The sequence below is a fragment of the Mus musculus genome, chromosome 10 (assembly GCF_000001635.26).
Source record: "Mus musculus strain C57BL/6J chromosome 10, GRCm38.p6 C57BL/6J".
In the NCBI taxonomy this organism is placed as follows: domain Eukaryota; kingdom Metazoa; phylum Chordata; class Mammalia; order Rodentia; family Muridae; genus Mus; species Mus musculus.
In genome coordinates this window covers 22,051,802-22,066,308 of record NC_000076.6, presented here as the reverse complement: position 1 = coordinate 22,066,308, position 14,507 = coordinate 22,051,802, and the positions used below count along the sequence as shown (strand labels likewise).

General features: G+C 43.4%; 1 long non-coding RNA gene and 1 pseudogene across 1 annotated transcript; one reads left to right on the top strand and one right to left on the bottom strand.

Annotated features, from left to right (window-relative positions):
• Positions 1-7,654: 7,654 nt before the first annotated feature.
• On the top strand, positions 7,655-11,921 carry Gm34267 (predicted gene, 34267). Its single transcript, NR_168592.1, has 3 exons — positions 7,655-7,959; positions 8,639-8,780; positions 11,192-11,921. It is a non-coding gene; the product is annotated as a predicted gene, 34267 (long non-coding RNA).
• Gm18637 (predicted gene, 18637) lies at positions 12,618-14,156 on the bottom strand (annotated as a pseudogene).

Sequence of the window (14,507 nt, the reverse complement as noted above, 5' to 3'; positions counted from 1 at the left end):
TCAATTGTTCTTTCTGTTTGTTTCTTTTGTGGTTTTTGGTTTGGTTTTGTTTTCTATTTGTGTTTTGTTGTTGTTGTTGTTTGTTTTGAGATTGTGTCTTTGATTTTTGATTGTTTGGATTTTTTTTTGTATTTTTCTTTTATGTTTTTTTGTTTCTGTTTTTTATTTTGTTTGTTGTTTTTGTTTGGGTTTTGGGTTTTGTTTTTTGTTCTTTTTGGTTTCATTTCTGTTTTTGGTTGTTGGTAGTTTTTTTATTGTGTTTTGGTTTTTGTTTCTTATTCATTTGTTTTTTTTTTTTTTTTCCTTTTGCTTGTGGTTTTATTTTTGGGTTTCTTTTTGGTTTGTGTTTTCAGTTTTGTATTTTGTTTGTGTTTTTTATTTTGTTCTTTGTTCTTTGTGATTTTGATTTTCTTGTTTGTTTTTTTCTGTTTGTTTGTTTGTTGTATTTTTGTCTTTTTTGTGTTTTTGTTTGGTTTTATCTTCCTGGCCCTAAACCACTTACTGTTTTCTTTTCTTCATTTTCAAACATTGGCCATTGTCAAATTCCAATCCTATTGTCCTTTTTTGAACTATTTCTGAAAGGAATGCTCATCATGGTGCCACTTCCTGTTGAAGATCAGGAGGGGCATCAGCAGGAAGAGGCAGAAGCACTTCACTAGTATCTGTAATGATAGAGTTGTATGCTGCTAAATTGAAGCAGGGGATAGTGGTGTGGTGATTTTTTTTTTTATGTTTTCATATTTTTTTTTAAATCTTGAAAATAGTATGAGAAATGAAAATGAGTTGCACAGACTGGTGCTGTTCTGCTCCACCATACTCTGCTGGACCTCTACAGGATGTAGAACTGCAGTCAATCTACTGACTGGACTCCAGGACCAGTAAGAAAAGCTCCAGGGTCATATAAAGACTCACTCTTTCCCAGACCTGCCTTAGTTTTGGAAGTTTATTTGAAGTAACTATAATGGCAAAAGTCCATTTCTATCTCAGGTCTCATTGAATACAAACCCCATCTATTGCTGTACTGAATTATTTTTTGAAAAGTTCTGTTCAATTTAATTTTTTCACAAAAAGTTTTGGTATATATTAAGATGAAATTGAGATTTTTTTTCTCATTAGATTAATATTCTCACTGTGCATAATGGGGTATTTAGTATTTAGGTTTGAAACCCGCAGTTATCTAATAATCTATTTACATGTGATACTTTGTATTTAACTTTTCTATTCATTATCTTATGGTTGTGTTTATGCAATTTTTACTTAATAAAGTTTAAAGTTATTTAAACATCTCACATGATCTGGTGTCTCCTGTTTCTTTCATGGCATAGTAATAAAGCCTGGTTTGTGACGTGACCTGAGAAGCAGGTGTAGAGGGTGTGACTCACCAGCTTAAGCCTTAGATACATTGTCCACACCAGTGATTGTTACTCTGTTCTGCGCCTCTGCAGTGGAGTTGGAATGTTCCAGAGAGCATCCACTCCTTTATAGTGGGCTGTAGAGGGAGAATATATGTGCAGCTCAGTTGAGCAGTGTGCAGGTGATTTGAGCTGAATGACATGAAGGATATTTTTACAGAAAGCATCAATGGCATAACTGTGTTCTGATGCCACAAAATAACTTAAATTGAGGTTATTTCTCATACCCTGTGTTGCCAATGCCATTAACACTCTAGAGTACTAGAGGTGTCTAGTAGTTAAGATCCTGGCTATACCCCATGCCAAATGACAGAGAAAGAACGTCTGGATTGCTGGACTGAAGGACCTGACAGCTAAAAATCTGTTAGGGTATTCCAATAACCAAGAAACATCTGGAAATCTGCTGACATCTCTATTCCCAGGATAAGTCCCTGAGAGCCTCTCCATTGAAACCAAAGACTGCAATGCTATTAATAGCATCGTCTGTGCAAAACAGCACTGAGGCCCGGCAGCTTAAGAGACCCAGGGATGGGTACCTTTGGTGGGACACAAAACTGTTCCTTTAAAATGTCTGCAGATGTTCCACTCCACAGGGAGCATGTAGCAGACAGCTAAGCTCAGTAAGAAGATGAAGTTTCCAAACAAATTGCAGATGGCTCGGTTCCTTCACAGGACGACTCATCATGTTCATGTGGCGTTCCATTCGATGTAGCTGGCCTTCAGTAAAGGCAATGCAGTCTTTGGAAGAGCCAAGTGGGCCTGCAAGAGAAGACATGATGTTACAGTTATGATTGGCATGCTTGAAGAAGCTTGGAGTCTCGGTGAGAAGCCAGACATGGCAGCAATGAGTGGAGTCCCAGGACTGGGAGGCAGAGTTATGGTCAGACAACCTAGTCAGTCAGTGAGCTCCAGGTTCAATGCACAAGGCAAAGAAACATACACTCAGGCCACACACATGAGATAAAAACAAATAAATCTTTAGGAGCAAAAGTCAAGATGAAACCTCAAAGAAGGAACAATTACATGTCTTGTAAAAGAGCTTACTTTAAAGCAGGACATGGTGGCCTCTGCCTCTAATCACAGCACCCAGGACAAAACAACAAAACAAAATGAAACAAAGTCAAGGCTGCAGAGATGGCCTAACAGTTAAGGGTGCTCGCTGCTCTTCCGGAGGATCCTGGTTCAGTGCCCAGCACCTACGTGCTCACAACTGTCTTAACCCCAGCCCATGAGGATCTGATGCGCTCCTCTGGACTCTGCATAAACACATAGAGCGAGAAAACACCAGAAACATTAAAAACACAAATAAATTTAAAAATATGAAAGAGGCTCACAGGAGATGGCTCAGCAGTATTCACCCTTAAAAGTACATTTTTGTGCAGTTGTACTCCATGTAATGAAAATGTTCTACTGTGGATATCTATTCCTTTGCAATGAGGAACAACTATTACAAAAACGACTCTGCAAATGACTTTTTATTATCTACCTTGTGCTTGGTCAAAAACAATTTGCCAAAATATGATCTCCGCTCCCTGATTAGGACACAAACATGCTTTCAAATACAGAAAAGTGGGTACAATCTTCTTCTTGCTAACACAATACTCTCTGCAGTGCTCCCCAGAGGATATGCCATTCACACTGTATGGGGTCCTTGGGAATAAAGCAAGGTCTGCAGCAGATCTCGCTGATGCAAACATGCCTTAAATGCTATGTTTACTGCAGCTAGCACACTAGGATATCAGAGGAGCCTGTCAATACCGTTATGCAGCAGCTTTCCTTGAGATTTGTCCTGATTTAAAATCTGCCTGCTTTGAAAATTCTTTCCCCTCTCAACATCCAAGTCAGATCTGGGTTCAAGGTTTGTACACTCTAACTCTCAAGCAGGAATAGCCTGAAACCAATACACTCTGGCACCAGACATGCTTTGTCTACAAGGAATGTGCATACTCAGCTCTGCCTTCGTGAGAGTTTATGTCACCACCTGACATTGGGAACAACGCTACTGTATGTTCATTGAAATCAAAATACCAAACTGACATGACATAGATTGATGCTGGATAAAACAAGGGACGAACTGTAAGTTCGACCAGAGGCTTGTGAAGTTAGTATATTACAGCTAGACCAGACGATGATGTAGTTAGCATATTACAGTTAGACCAGAGGTTGCTGTGGTTAGTATGGTACAGTTAGACCAGAGGCTGGTGCAGTTAGTATATTACAGTTAGAACAGAGGCTGTGGTAGTTAGCATATTATAATTAGACCAGAGGCTATGGTAGTTAGCATATTATAGTTAGATCAGAGCCTGGGGTAGTTAGTATATTATAGATAGACCAGAGGCTGATGTATTTAGTATATTACAGTTAGACCAGAGGCTCCTGTAGTTAGCATATTATAGTTATAAGAGAGGCTGGTATATTTAGTATATAACAGTTAGACCAGAGGCTGGTGTAGTTAGCATATTACAGTTCAACCACTCAGACTTGCTGGGATCAGCAAGGCTGACCAAGGTGACTGTCAGTCCTTCTCTGCTTTATTAAAATTCTATGTGCATATTCTTTGCCTTTACAATTTGCAGTTTCCATCAGCACCTGACACCATGGCACATCAGCATCCTGACCCCATCAGTGTAGAAAAGGGAACTAAACCCTATTCTGGAAAATCCCAAACCCATCCCTGGATTTCCCATCTTGCCCCACTTAACTCACAATTTTCCCCATTAACGTCTTCCCATAAGTTGAGCTTCCCAAAATCCCAAGATGCAACTCCTTCAGGAAACCTGAAACAGGCAGGGCAGAGGGAGTTGCATACTTTTAATCCCAAAACTTGGGAGACAGAAGCAGGCAGGTCTATATACATTCAAAGCCAGCCTGGTCTACAGAAAAGTTCCAAGACAGCCAATGTTCCATGGAGAAGCCCTGGCTTAAAACAAAGTCCCTCACCAAAAAGAAACCTGATCCACCCTTGGGGTGGGAACCTTTGTCCTGTAACAATCTTCACCCAAATTTCCATTCTTTATCTGGTCTCTTAAGTCTTTCTTTGATGGAGACAGGGAATACTGAAAAGAGATTTCTCCCTGGTTTCTAACTTTATGGTCTTCCCAGCCTACCCCACACATATACCATCTATGAAAAGTCACTGAAAGCACAGGGTCTAAAAGGAAACAGTGAAAATAGCAATCTACAAAGGATACCCATTGCCTATTTTTATCTAAAATGTGTATTTTAGAGGATTTGATTGTTTTTTTTTGTTTGTTTGAGACACGGTGTCTTTATGTAGCCCTGAAGGTTCTGGAACAGTTATGTAGACCAGGCTGGCCTCTAACTCAGAGATCTGCCAGACTCTTTCTCCTGAGTGCTGGGATTAAAGTCATGAATCATGAGCACTTTGCTGAGTTTTTTCTTTTAAAAAATTGTTTATTTTTATTCCATATGCAATGATGTTTTGTCTGTGTGAGGGTGTCAGATCTTCTGGAACTGCAGATATAGACAGCTCTGAGCTGCCATGTGAGTGCTGGGAATTGAACACGGATCCTCTGGAAGATCAGCCAGGGTTCTTAACCCTTGAACCACTCTGCAGCCTGAAATGTGTATATTTCATAATGGAATTACTGTAAACAGAGAACTGTCGTTACATCAAAGCTGTGTTGGTTCATAAGTGATTATCCCTAGATACAAGGAGCTGAAACAGACATCCAGCCTTCAGCAAGAAATGGAAAACCGTCAGCTTGCTTACTGCGCCAACAGGCATGCATCCCCTCAGCCTTCTCCTCAGGGAATCTAGCAAAGCTTACCCACTTCCAGTTGAACCTGGCTCCAGTTCCCAGCACTCACATTCAGCGCATACCCCGAAGCCTTAGGGCTGCCCACTCAGTTTGCACCTAAGGTACTTGGAGTGAACCATTTTCTCTGGCTTGGTGTGTTTCTCCAGCAGGCTCTGTTACTATCCAATCATCTTGTGTGATTTCACTCTCTGCTGCAGCAGCCAGCAGCTCTAACTCTAGGGGATCTCCCAGCAATCTCCCAAGTACCACTTAGTTTGTGTTAGTATTTTGGTTGCAAAGTTATCTTCCCATTAAGTGGACTCCTGCCACTCTAAACATTCTAACTACATTTTATTCAACTTGATGATTCTTTTTTTTTTTTTTAAATTTTTATTTATTATTATATGTAAGTACACTGTAGCTGTCTTCAGACACTCCAGAAGAGGGAGTCAGATCTTGTTACGGATGGTTGTGAGCCACCATGTGGTTGCTGGGATTTGAACTCTGGACCTTCGGAAGAGCAGTCGGGTGCTCTTACCCACTGAGCCATCTCACCAGCCCCCAACTTGATGATTCTTAGGCCATAGAAAAACACCCTGTTATAACACTAGAGACTCTTGTTTGTTTTTATGTAACTCTGGCTGACTTGAGACTTGCTGGGATTGGCTTTGAACTTGCTGTGATCTTCCTGCTTCTGCTTCTGGGGTGCTAGCGCTCCAGGACTACACTTTAATACTGGCTTTTTACAATAAAACGTGCCATAAAAAAATTTAGTGGTTGAGAGTCAACTTTTTTTTTCAGGAAAAAAGAACAAAAACCCACAATAAGTACACTTCCCATAAAAAGAAACAAGTGGTATATTATGAAATGTGTATGTTTTGTTTTTTCTTACACAGGGTCTCACTCTTCAGCCCTGGCTGGCCTGAAATTTGCTATGTAGCTAAGAATTCACAGAGATCTTTGTGTCTTATTTTCCTTTTGAATGATGGGACTAAAGGCACATGCCATCAGGCACAGCATACAATATTCTGATTTTTATATGGGTGACAATCGAAATGGTTCATTTCAAATTAACATGTATTCCTATACTTCAAAATACAAGACATTGCAAAGTGGCTTAAAATAAAATCTTAGTGTTAGATACTGAAATGTTATAAAAATTTTTTATAGAAATGACTACTAGTTTTAGATTCAAAATGCTATTGAAGGAAGGAATGCGTTAGCCTTGTAATTTCCTTCCTTCTTTTCTTCTTTCCTTCCTTCCTTCTTTCCATTCTTCTGTCTTAGGATTTCTTTTATCATGAACAGACACCGTGACTGTGGCAACTCTTATAAAGGAAAACATTTCATTGGGTCTGGCTTACAGTTCAGAGGTTTAATCCATTATCATCATGGCGGGAAGCATGGTGGTACGCAGACAGACATGATGCTGGGGAAAAAGCCAAGAGGTCTATATCTGGATCAGCAGGCCAGGGGAGAAGAGTACCACAAAGGCCTGGCTTTGAGCAGCTTAAACCTCAGAGCCTGTCCCCAGTGACACATTTCCTCCAACAAGGTCACACTTCCTAATAGTGCTACTTCCTCCCTATGAGCCTATGGATCCCATTTTCTTTCAAACCAGAGCTCATTCATCCTCTCTCTTCTCTCTCTCCCTCATTCATCCTCTCTTCTCTCTCTCCTCTCTCTCTCTCTCCTCTCTCTCTCTCTCTCTCTCTTTTTCTTTCTTTGATACAGGGTCTCTGTATGTACTCCAAGGTGTACTGAAACTTGCTATGTAGCCCAGGCTGGCCTCAACCTCATAGAAATCCCTTTTCTTAACCTCGGAGCCAAGTCTCCAACCGCCTCCCACATTAGGATCCGCACCTTCCAAATCTCTCTGAGGGACTTCAACTCTGACCCTCTGAGGCCCCCGCGAGTTTCCGGAGCTCGGCTGGGTGGGTGGGAATGTGGTGCGCTGGGGAGGTATATATTCCTTTGCTCAGCGCCTGCCTGGAGGAGTTGGGAAACAGCAGCCACAGCTCCTACCTTCCCTGCCATGGCCGAGAGCGACTAGCTTGGGCACTGGCCACAGACAAGAGTCTGGCAGTTCTAAACCGCACCCCAAGCTGACCACTGTACCCCCGGGCTCCGCCTCTCACAGGTTGTTCAGTTCATCCCTCAGGTTGTTGCACCATTCACCAGCAACATACAGTCTGCCGCCCGACTGTCCTGCTGCTCCACACTAGGACTCTGCCTCTCACGCTCCAAGCCTTGCCCTCAATCTAATTGCTCTGTACCTGGACTCCGCTTTCTGTGCTCCTAAGCCCCGCCCTCAGCCCGTTACTACAGACCCGGGCTCCGCCTTCATCGTTTCTAAGTTCCGCCCTCATCTCTGTTGCTCCCATCTGGGCTCCGCCTCTCGCGCACCAAGCCCCGCCCTCAGACTCCACATCCGGGCTCTGCCCTCTGGGCCCCTGAGCTCCGCCCTCAGCCTCTGACTTCACCCCGAGGCCCCGCCTCCCACGTGCGGGTGCTCCTCTCCCAGAGCTCACCAGTCCTTCCAGCAGTCCTCAGGTTGCACGCGACCAGCAGTGGACTTTACTGAGTAGGGGTGGGAAGCCGGTGGCTCCGGGCAGCCGTGATAACCCGGCACAGAAGCAGAGTCGCATTTCGGAGCGTCCACCCGTAACCTGGCTTCTCGCACATGGAGCCCATAGTCCAGGAGAGAGAAGGCCAGGGCGGCCCTGGAGAGGTTGTAGGTGCAGGCGGATCGGCGGCGGAGACCCCTTCGTGCTCAGGAAGGCACTGTGAGCTGCATGGAGCTGAACCCCTTTCCCAGACAGTAGAGTCTCCCCTCCCCCTCCGGGGACCTTTACCTGTCACCTCCTGAAGGATCGAACAGGGATTGTCCACTAAAGTAGCCTTAGGTACCATTTGTCTAGGGCACGCTGGCTGGGCCTCAGAACTTAGTACTCTGGGCCATTGAGCTGTCCATGGAGAACAGGGAGCATCACTTTTATGTAGGGATTGTGCCCGGGGCTGGGGCATGGGCTGGAGCTAATGTCCACAGGCAGTGCCAGCAATATGCCAAATGCACCAAGCACCAAGGCAAAGCCACAAGGCTGCAGATGACTTCTTTCAGGCAACTCAGTTTTGTGCTAGACCTCAATAGACTTTCTTTTGTCAGGACCATGCAAAGAGTGGAACACCAGCTATTCAAGGGTGTAGATGAAAGTTGCTCCCCAAAACTAAGAGTTGTGTGAGTTACATTTAGACCCTGCATCCAAAGGTTTATTAAGATAACCTAAAATGCCTTTGAGATGACAAACGTTAGGACTCATCATTTTACTTAGATTTGCCTCCTACCGTTATAATTTTAGGCTCCCTCATAATCCTACTAACATTCTATTCTCTCTGTACTATTTTTTCTTTCATTCAACAATATCGTTTCATCCTGGCCAAGTTCTTTCCTCTCTTCCTTCCCAGCATGCACTTGGTTCTGCTGTAGACTCCACTCTCTTCAGTACCACAACAGGACTACTTATTCCTTAGGCGATGTACAGCCAAACAAGGTGACTAGCTGCCTGCCAGGAGACCTTATTAAAAGATTTCATTTCTTCGCATCCAGGTAACTTACCCACGAAAACTAATTCTTCCTTTTGTTCTTCTTCTTCTTCTTGAATTTTAGTTATATGTATATTGGAGTTTTGACTTATATATGTCTACATAAACCTTTGGAGCCTTGGAACCCTTGAAACAGGAGTTACAGACATGAGCTGCCATGTGGGTGCTGGGAATTGAACCCAGATCCTCTGGAGGAACAGCCAGTGCTCTTGAGTCATCTTTCCAGCCCCTGGAATATTTTTCAAGACATTTCTCATCTGTGCCTTAAAGACTAATAGAACTGTAACTTATAAGTGTAACTGAAAGGGCATTTTTTTTCCCTTGAAGAAATGCTTATCGAATAAGGAAATCAATAGTCTAAAGGTGATTAAAATATTAATTTATGCAAAAGAGGCTCATGTTTATGAAAGTTTTCATTTGCTGCATCATAGTATTCAAGAAGTTCTGGAGAGGGCTGGCGAGATGGCTCAGTGGTTAAGGGTGCTGACTGTTCTTCTGAAGGTCCTGAGTTCAAATCCCAGCAACCACATGGTGGCTCACAACCATCTGTAATGAGATCTGATGCCCTCTTCTGGAGTCTCTGAAGACAGCTACAGTGTACTTACATATAATGAATAAATAAATCTTTAAAAAAAAAAAAAGGAAGTTCTGGAGAATTTCAGATTTTCAAGATTAGGGACATTTAATCTTTTGGTTTTCTACTTTTTGCTTACTTTGGAGATTTTTGGTAGGATTACTTTCTAATACTTCCACATCTGGGGATGAGTGGTGTTGCAATATATTGCCTGTACCTGTCACTAACTCCAAGGCACAAGCAATTCTCCAGCCCCATCATATGCTGGAATTACAGAATTGTGACTTCATATCTTCTACCTATATTTGATAAGACTTTGGATTTACAGTTTGACAGTGAGATGGGATAAGAATTTGAGGGCTGTCAAAACACACACACACACACACACACACACACAAGAAATTAGAATTCTGGAGAGCAGAGTGTTATGGATTGAATTACGTTCCTTTAGAACTTATATGTCGGCCTGGTATAGTGGCACATATCTGCAATGTCAGCACTTGGGAGATAGAGGTAGGAAAATTACAAATTCAAGACCATGCTTGATATATATATATATCAAAGTCACTGTGTGTGTATATATATACACACACACACACACACAGTGAGTTTGAGGCCAGGCTTGGCTACATGAAGCTTTGCTTCTAAATAAATTAATTAAATTAGTAAATAAGCAAAAAAATGTTTACACTCCCCAATGAGGTCATATAGTTGCTATGGTTGCTCTCACAGACTAATATAGCCATTGTCAAGAAAGTGAAATCGCCCAGGTACAGGGTGTATGCCTGTAGTCCCAGAATTCAGGAGGGCAGGGCTGGAGGCAAGAAGATCTCAGGTGGGAAACAGCCTGGATTACACTATCTGAAAAAGCAAATGGAATTTCAATACAGTAGACTGGGGAGTCAGCTCCTTGTTGCAGGAAATTTAAGAAAAAAACTGGCCATGCACTGGTGGGTAATGGCCAGCCTGTTTTTATCTCGTTAAGACTCTGACTCAGTGCTCCAAAATCTCTCCATCCAGCTCCCTAAGTTTCTACTGGCAGGTCCTCACCAAGTCGGGCCCATGCTTGAAGCATGCTTGAAAACCCCCATGACCTTTGTGGTACACCTCAGGCAAGCCCACATTTTGCCACCATACCTTTCTCTCTTGAACCCAGAGAAGCCACTGTGTGAAGGATAACATAACACAATCTTAGTTCAGAAAAGACAGTAACTCAGTTGCTGGACCAACAACTAAAATCCTAATCTTGTAAGCCTTACTAAATTTGAATCCTCTGGAACCTCTCTTCCTCCTTCTAACCCAGAAGCCCTGCCTACTCACCCAGAGATTGGATCCTTTATTCATTAGGGGATGGTTCAGAAGAAGTCACCTGAGTACTTGACCCTCCTTGTCTGCAGCCCCTCCCAGGAGAGCAAAATTAGCATCAAAATACAAGCAACCCCAGGGCCATCCACAACAGCCCCCTGGTTAAGAGCTCTTGCTGTGCCAGGCTTGTAGCACAACCTTCAATCCCAATACTCAGGATGCAGAGTCAGGCTGATGTCTGTGAGTTCAAGGCCAGTACATAGAGGAACCCTTAACCACTCCCCAAACAACAACAACAACAACAGGAACAACTAGCAGCTCTTGTTGATCTTGCAGAAGACCTAGGTTTGGTCCCCAGCACCGACATGGTAGTTTACAGCCTCTTATAACTACAGATGACAGGGACCTGATCCCTCTTCTGACCTCCATGTGCACCACCACACCTGTGAAATCACACAGATACACGCCGGCGAAACACTTGGACACATCAAATTTTAAAAGTTTTTTAAAAAGACGTTTCCTTCTTTCTCCTACAGCTCTGTTTCCTGAGGCATTTGCAAACCAATTCAGCACTATGGAAAAACAAGTCCAGGAAAGAAATGTTTTAAAAGCTGGCACATCAAGCTGGGTACAATGTCTCATACCTGCACTTGGAAATCTGAAGCAGGAGGAAGGCGGAAAGGCTTGGGCTACAAGTGAGACTGTCTCAGAAAACAAAAAAACAAACAAATTACTCCCCCCCCCATCCCCCAGAAAACCAAAACCAAAACAGAAAGTAAAAGAATAACATGATGTCCTGGTGTCAGTGGCTCTTGGATCTCTCTAGTTTTCTCTATTTTGACAATATCAACAAACTAATTCCTTAGAACCACCATGTGGCAATGTGACTTGCAGATGCCTCAGAAATGGGCTACTGTGTGGTATCTCGGTAGAGGATTCGTATGATTTCTTTCATGACTGTACATGCTTTCCTTCTTAATGCTTTGGCTTTGCCTACTTACTAGAAGTGTTCAATGGCACACAGATGCTTTCTCTGTACTGTCTATTCTCACTCAGTCTAGTTCCGCATTTGATGTTGGTGTCTTCTCCAGACACCAATGCCACAGAGTGTTGACATAGGCAAAGTTCATCTGTAGAAGATCCTTTCCATAGCCTGAGTGTTGCCAAGGCTTTCTTAGGAAAAGCCTTCCAAATGTTAGAGGCCCGGAGTTTTAGCATGAGTGTCTTGTCAAATAATCTCAATAAAGAGAATCATTGTCCCAAGGATTAACAGTGATACTCCTTCTATTGCCTATCCCAGCTATCTTATGAAAGGGATCATAGTAATTATTTTCTTTGTGTTATTAGGAGCCTAGTTCTGTTTCCTAGCACACTACAGCTTTATATTGTGCTTAAATGTCTTTGGGTAAATGCCTGTCCACGTGATCACTCATCATTGTAGGCCTTGCATCTGGGCTGGCCGTGACATCCATAGTCAGAGCTGGGTGAGGCTCTTCTTCAAGGAGGGACGTTACAAGGATACTGCCCTCTGCTTTCTCCTCCCTTGTGGAACTTCATGAAAAGCTTGGCTCTTCTTTCTGTTTGTCTGAATAAAGAGCAGGATGGTTTCTCTGAGTCCTGATAGGATGAGAACTATATCCTTGCATGGTCCACAGAGCTTCAGGTCCTTTGTGTGCCCTTAGAGATATGTCTGCTTCTTTCCCGCCACAAGTCGGAAGCCCAGAAGCACCGGAAGGTGAAGGTCCTTTTTACAGCACATAATTCTCTTTTTCTGGTGTGACTACTTTTGTTCTCTCTCTCACCTCTCTTTTATGTTTTAGCCCAGGTTGTCATAGAACTTACCATCCTGTGGCCACTGCCTCCTGTGTGACCAAATTACATGTGTACACCGGCATGCCTTGGTTTTGGGGTTTGTGCATGCTGAACAAATACTCTACCAACTGAGCTATATCCTAACCTCCATTTTGCTTTCTTTATGAGGGTCCAGTTTTTCAAATTGGCCCAGTTACATGCTTGTGTGAAGAGTCACAGAATGCATTGGTCAATGCCACTCTGCAATTCCCTTTCTTAAAACCATATAATAGAGTTGACCATTGGCTTGCTTTGGTGAGAATCCTATGTGGAGAAGCCAGGTAGTCCAGAAAGGAGACTAGGTCTGTTGCAGTCAATGGGATGCTCTTTTGTTTTTAGTCTGAGAAGTGCAATCTATTGGAGAGAAAGTTTCAGTTGCCCAACAATCAGAAATCTGAGAAAAAGTGCTTTCATAGGTGCTGTCTGGTAACTCAGACGGACAGTGTGTGGGAAAGAGAAGCTTGTCCTCTGGCCAAGGGGCAGTGCTGAAGGTAGCAGCCTGCCAGTGTAAGGGTATGGGGCAGTGCTGTTGCCCACATCAATTTGTGTGATTGATTGTGCACTGCATTTTCTTCTTTGTTTGAGATAATCTTGCACTATTGCAAAAGCCAAACCAAAGAAAAAGAAAAAACAAACAAAGAAAAACCCAAACAAAAAACTGAAACAAAATAGCAGATTGATAGCTACATTTTGTTGTTTCTTTGAACAAATCTTGAAATAGGACCATTTGGGTGCAGGTCTGATCATCTGAATTCGAACAGCGCCAACTGTAAAGGGCATCTTTTCTCTGCATTGTAGGAGTAGCTACATAAATGTTTGGTGCATGGAATGATTCTGGGAGGACAAACGGCTGGTAAATCACCATTGAAATGACCACTGGTTTGGACATACGGAAAGGTGTCATTTGATGTCCTTTACCTGTAGAGAGACCTTTGTCCTTACTGCTTCAGTAGTGACATTTTTCTTGCTGGTGTAAGTGCTGGTTCTACTGCTGATAATCTCCGTGTTTTTGGGAGGGCACTGTAATGCTTCTGTAGCCCTTAGTGGTAAAAAGCCCAGAGGGAGGAAAGCTTTGTGTCTACTGTACAGCTGATGCTGGGCTCCAAGCAGCACTGATGATGCTGCAGCTTTCTTGGAGCTGCTGCTCTAGCTTGGTACCAGCAGCTGAATATGAGGCCCTGAGATGGTCCTCCCTTGACACTTCTCTTAATGTTAGAGAGACATTCACTGGCTTGGACTCAGGTGGCTGTCTCATTTGATTGTCTGCATCTTTAGGATAATTGGAGGCAGTATTGCTCATGGTTAAAAGGCCTTCCAGATAGGCTGACTGGCATTATAGTAGTTAGTCCACGAGGGTTACGGCAGAGCCCATGTTTCTCCCTGGCCAGGTTTCTTTACCAGCCACTGCTCTGGTCAAAACCAGCGTTTGCCTCACTTTCCAACCTACCATACAGGAATCATTCATTTGGAGGCAAGATATATGTGAGGCATTTTTCCTAGGGTCACATTTATATGAACCCTTTCCCACAAATGAAGTTATTTCTTCTATAAATGTGGGAACTGAAAGGGGGTAGGGGAAGAAGGGAGAGGGAGGATAGTCCACGGCTTGCCAGAGTTCCTTCTATGCTCTGGGCAGTTGGACGCAGGAGGGCTGCCAGATGCTTTCCACTTGGCCCCGGGTGGGCATCTTAGCCACTGACCCCACTCAATGGAGCGTGGACAAGGGGCAGCCCATGAAACCAAGGGGCCCCAGAGGGACACCCTGTGCCCCGGGGTTATGGGAGAGAGGGCTTAGGGAGATAGGTTCTCACAAGGCAGGATTCTGTACAGAGGGCCTTGATGAGCAGTGACTGTCTATGGTTTTAGAGCTTTCTTATAGAAAGACAGGGGAGGAAGAGAGAAGGCAAAAGAGAAGAAAGGCTAGAGTGAAAGAGAGTGAGAGAGTGAGAGGAGATGAGAGGAGAGGACAGGTAGAGGAGATGAAAAGACAAAGAGAGCAGG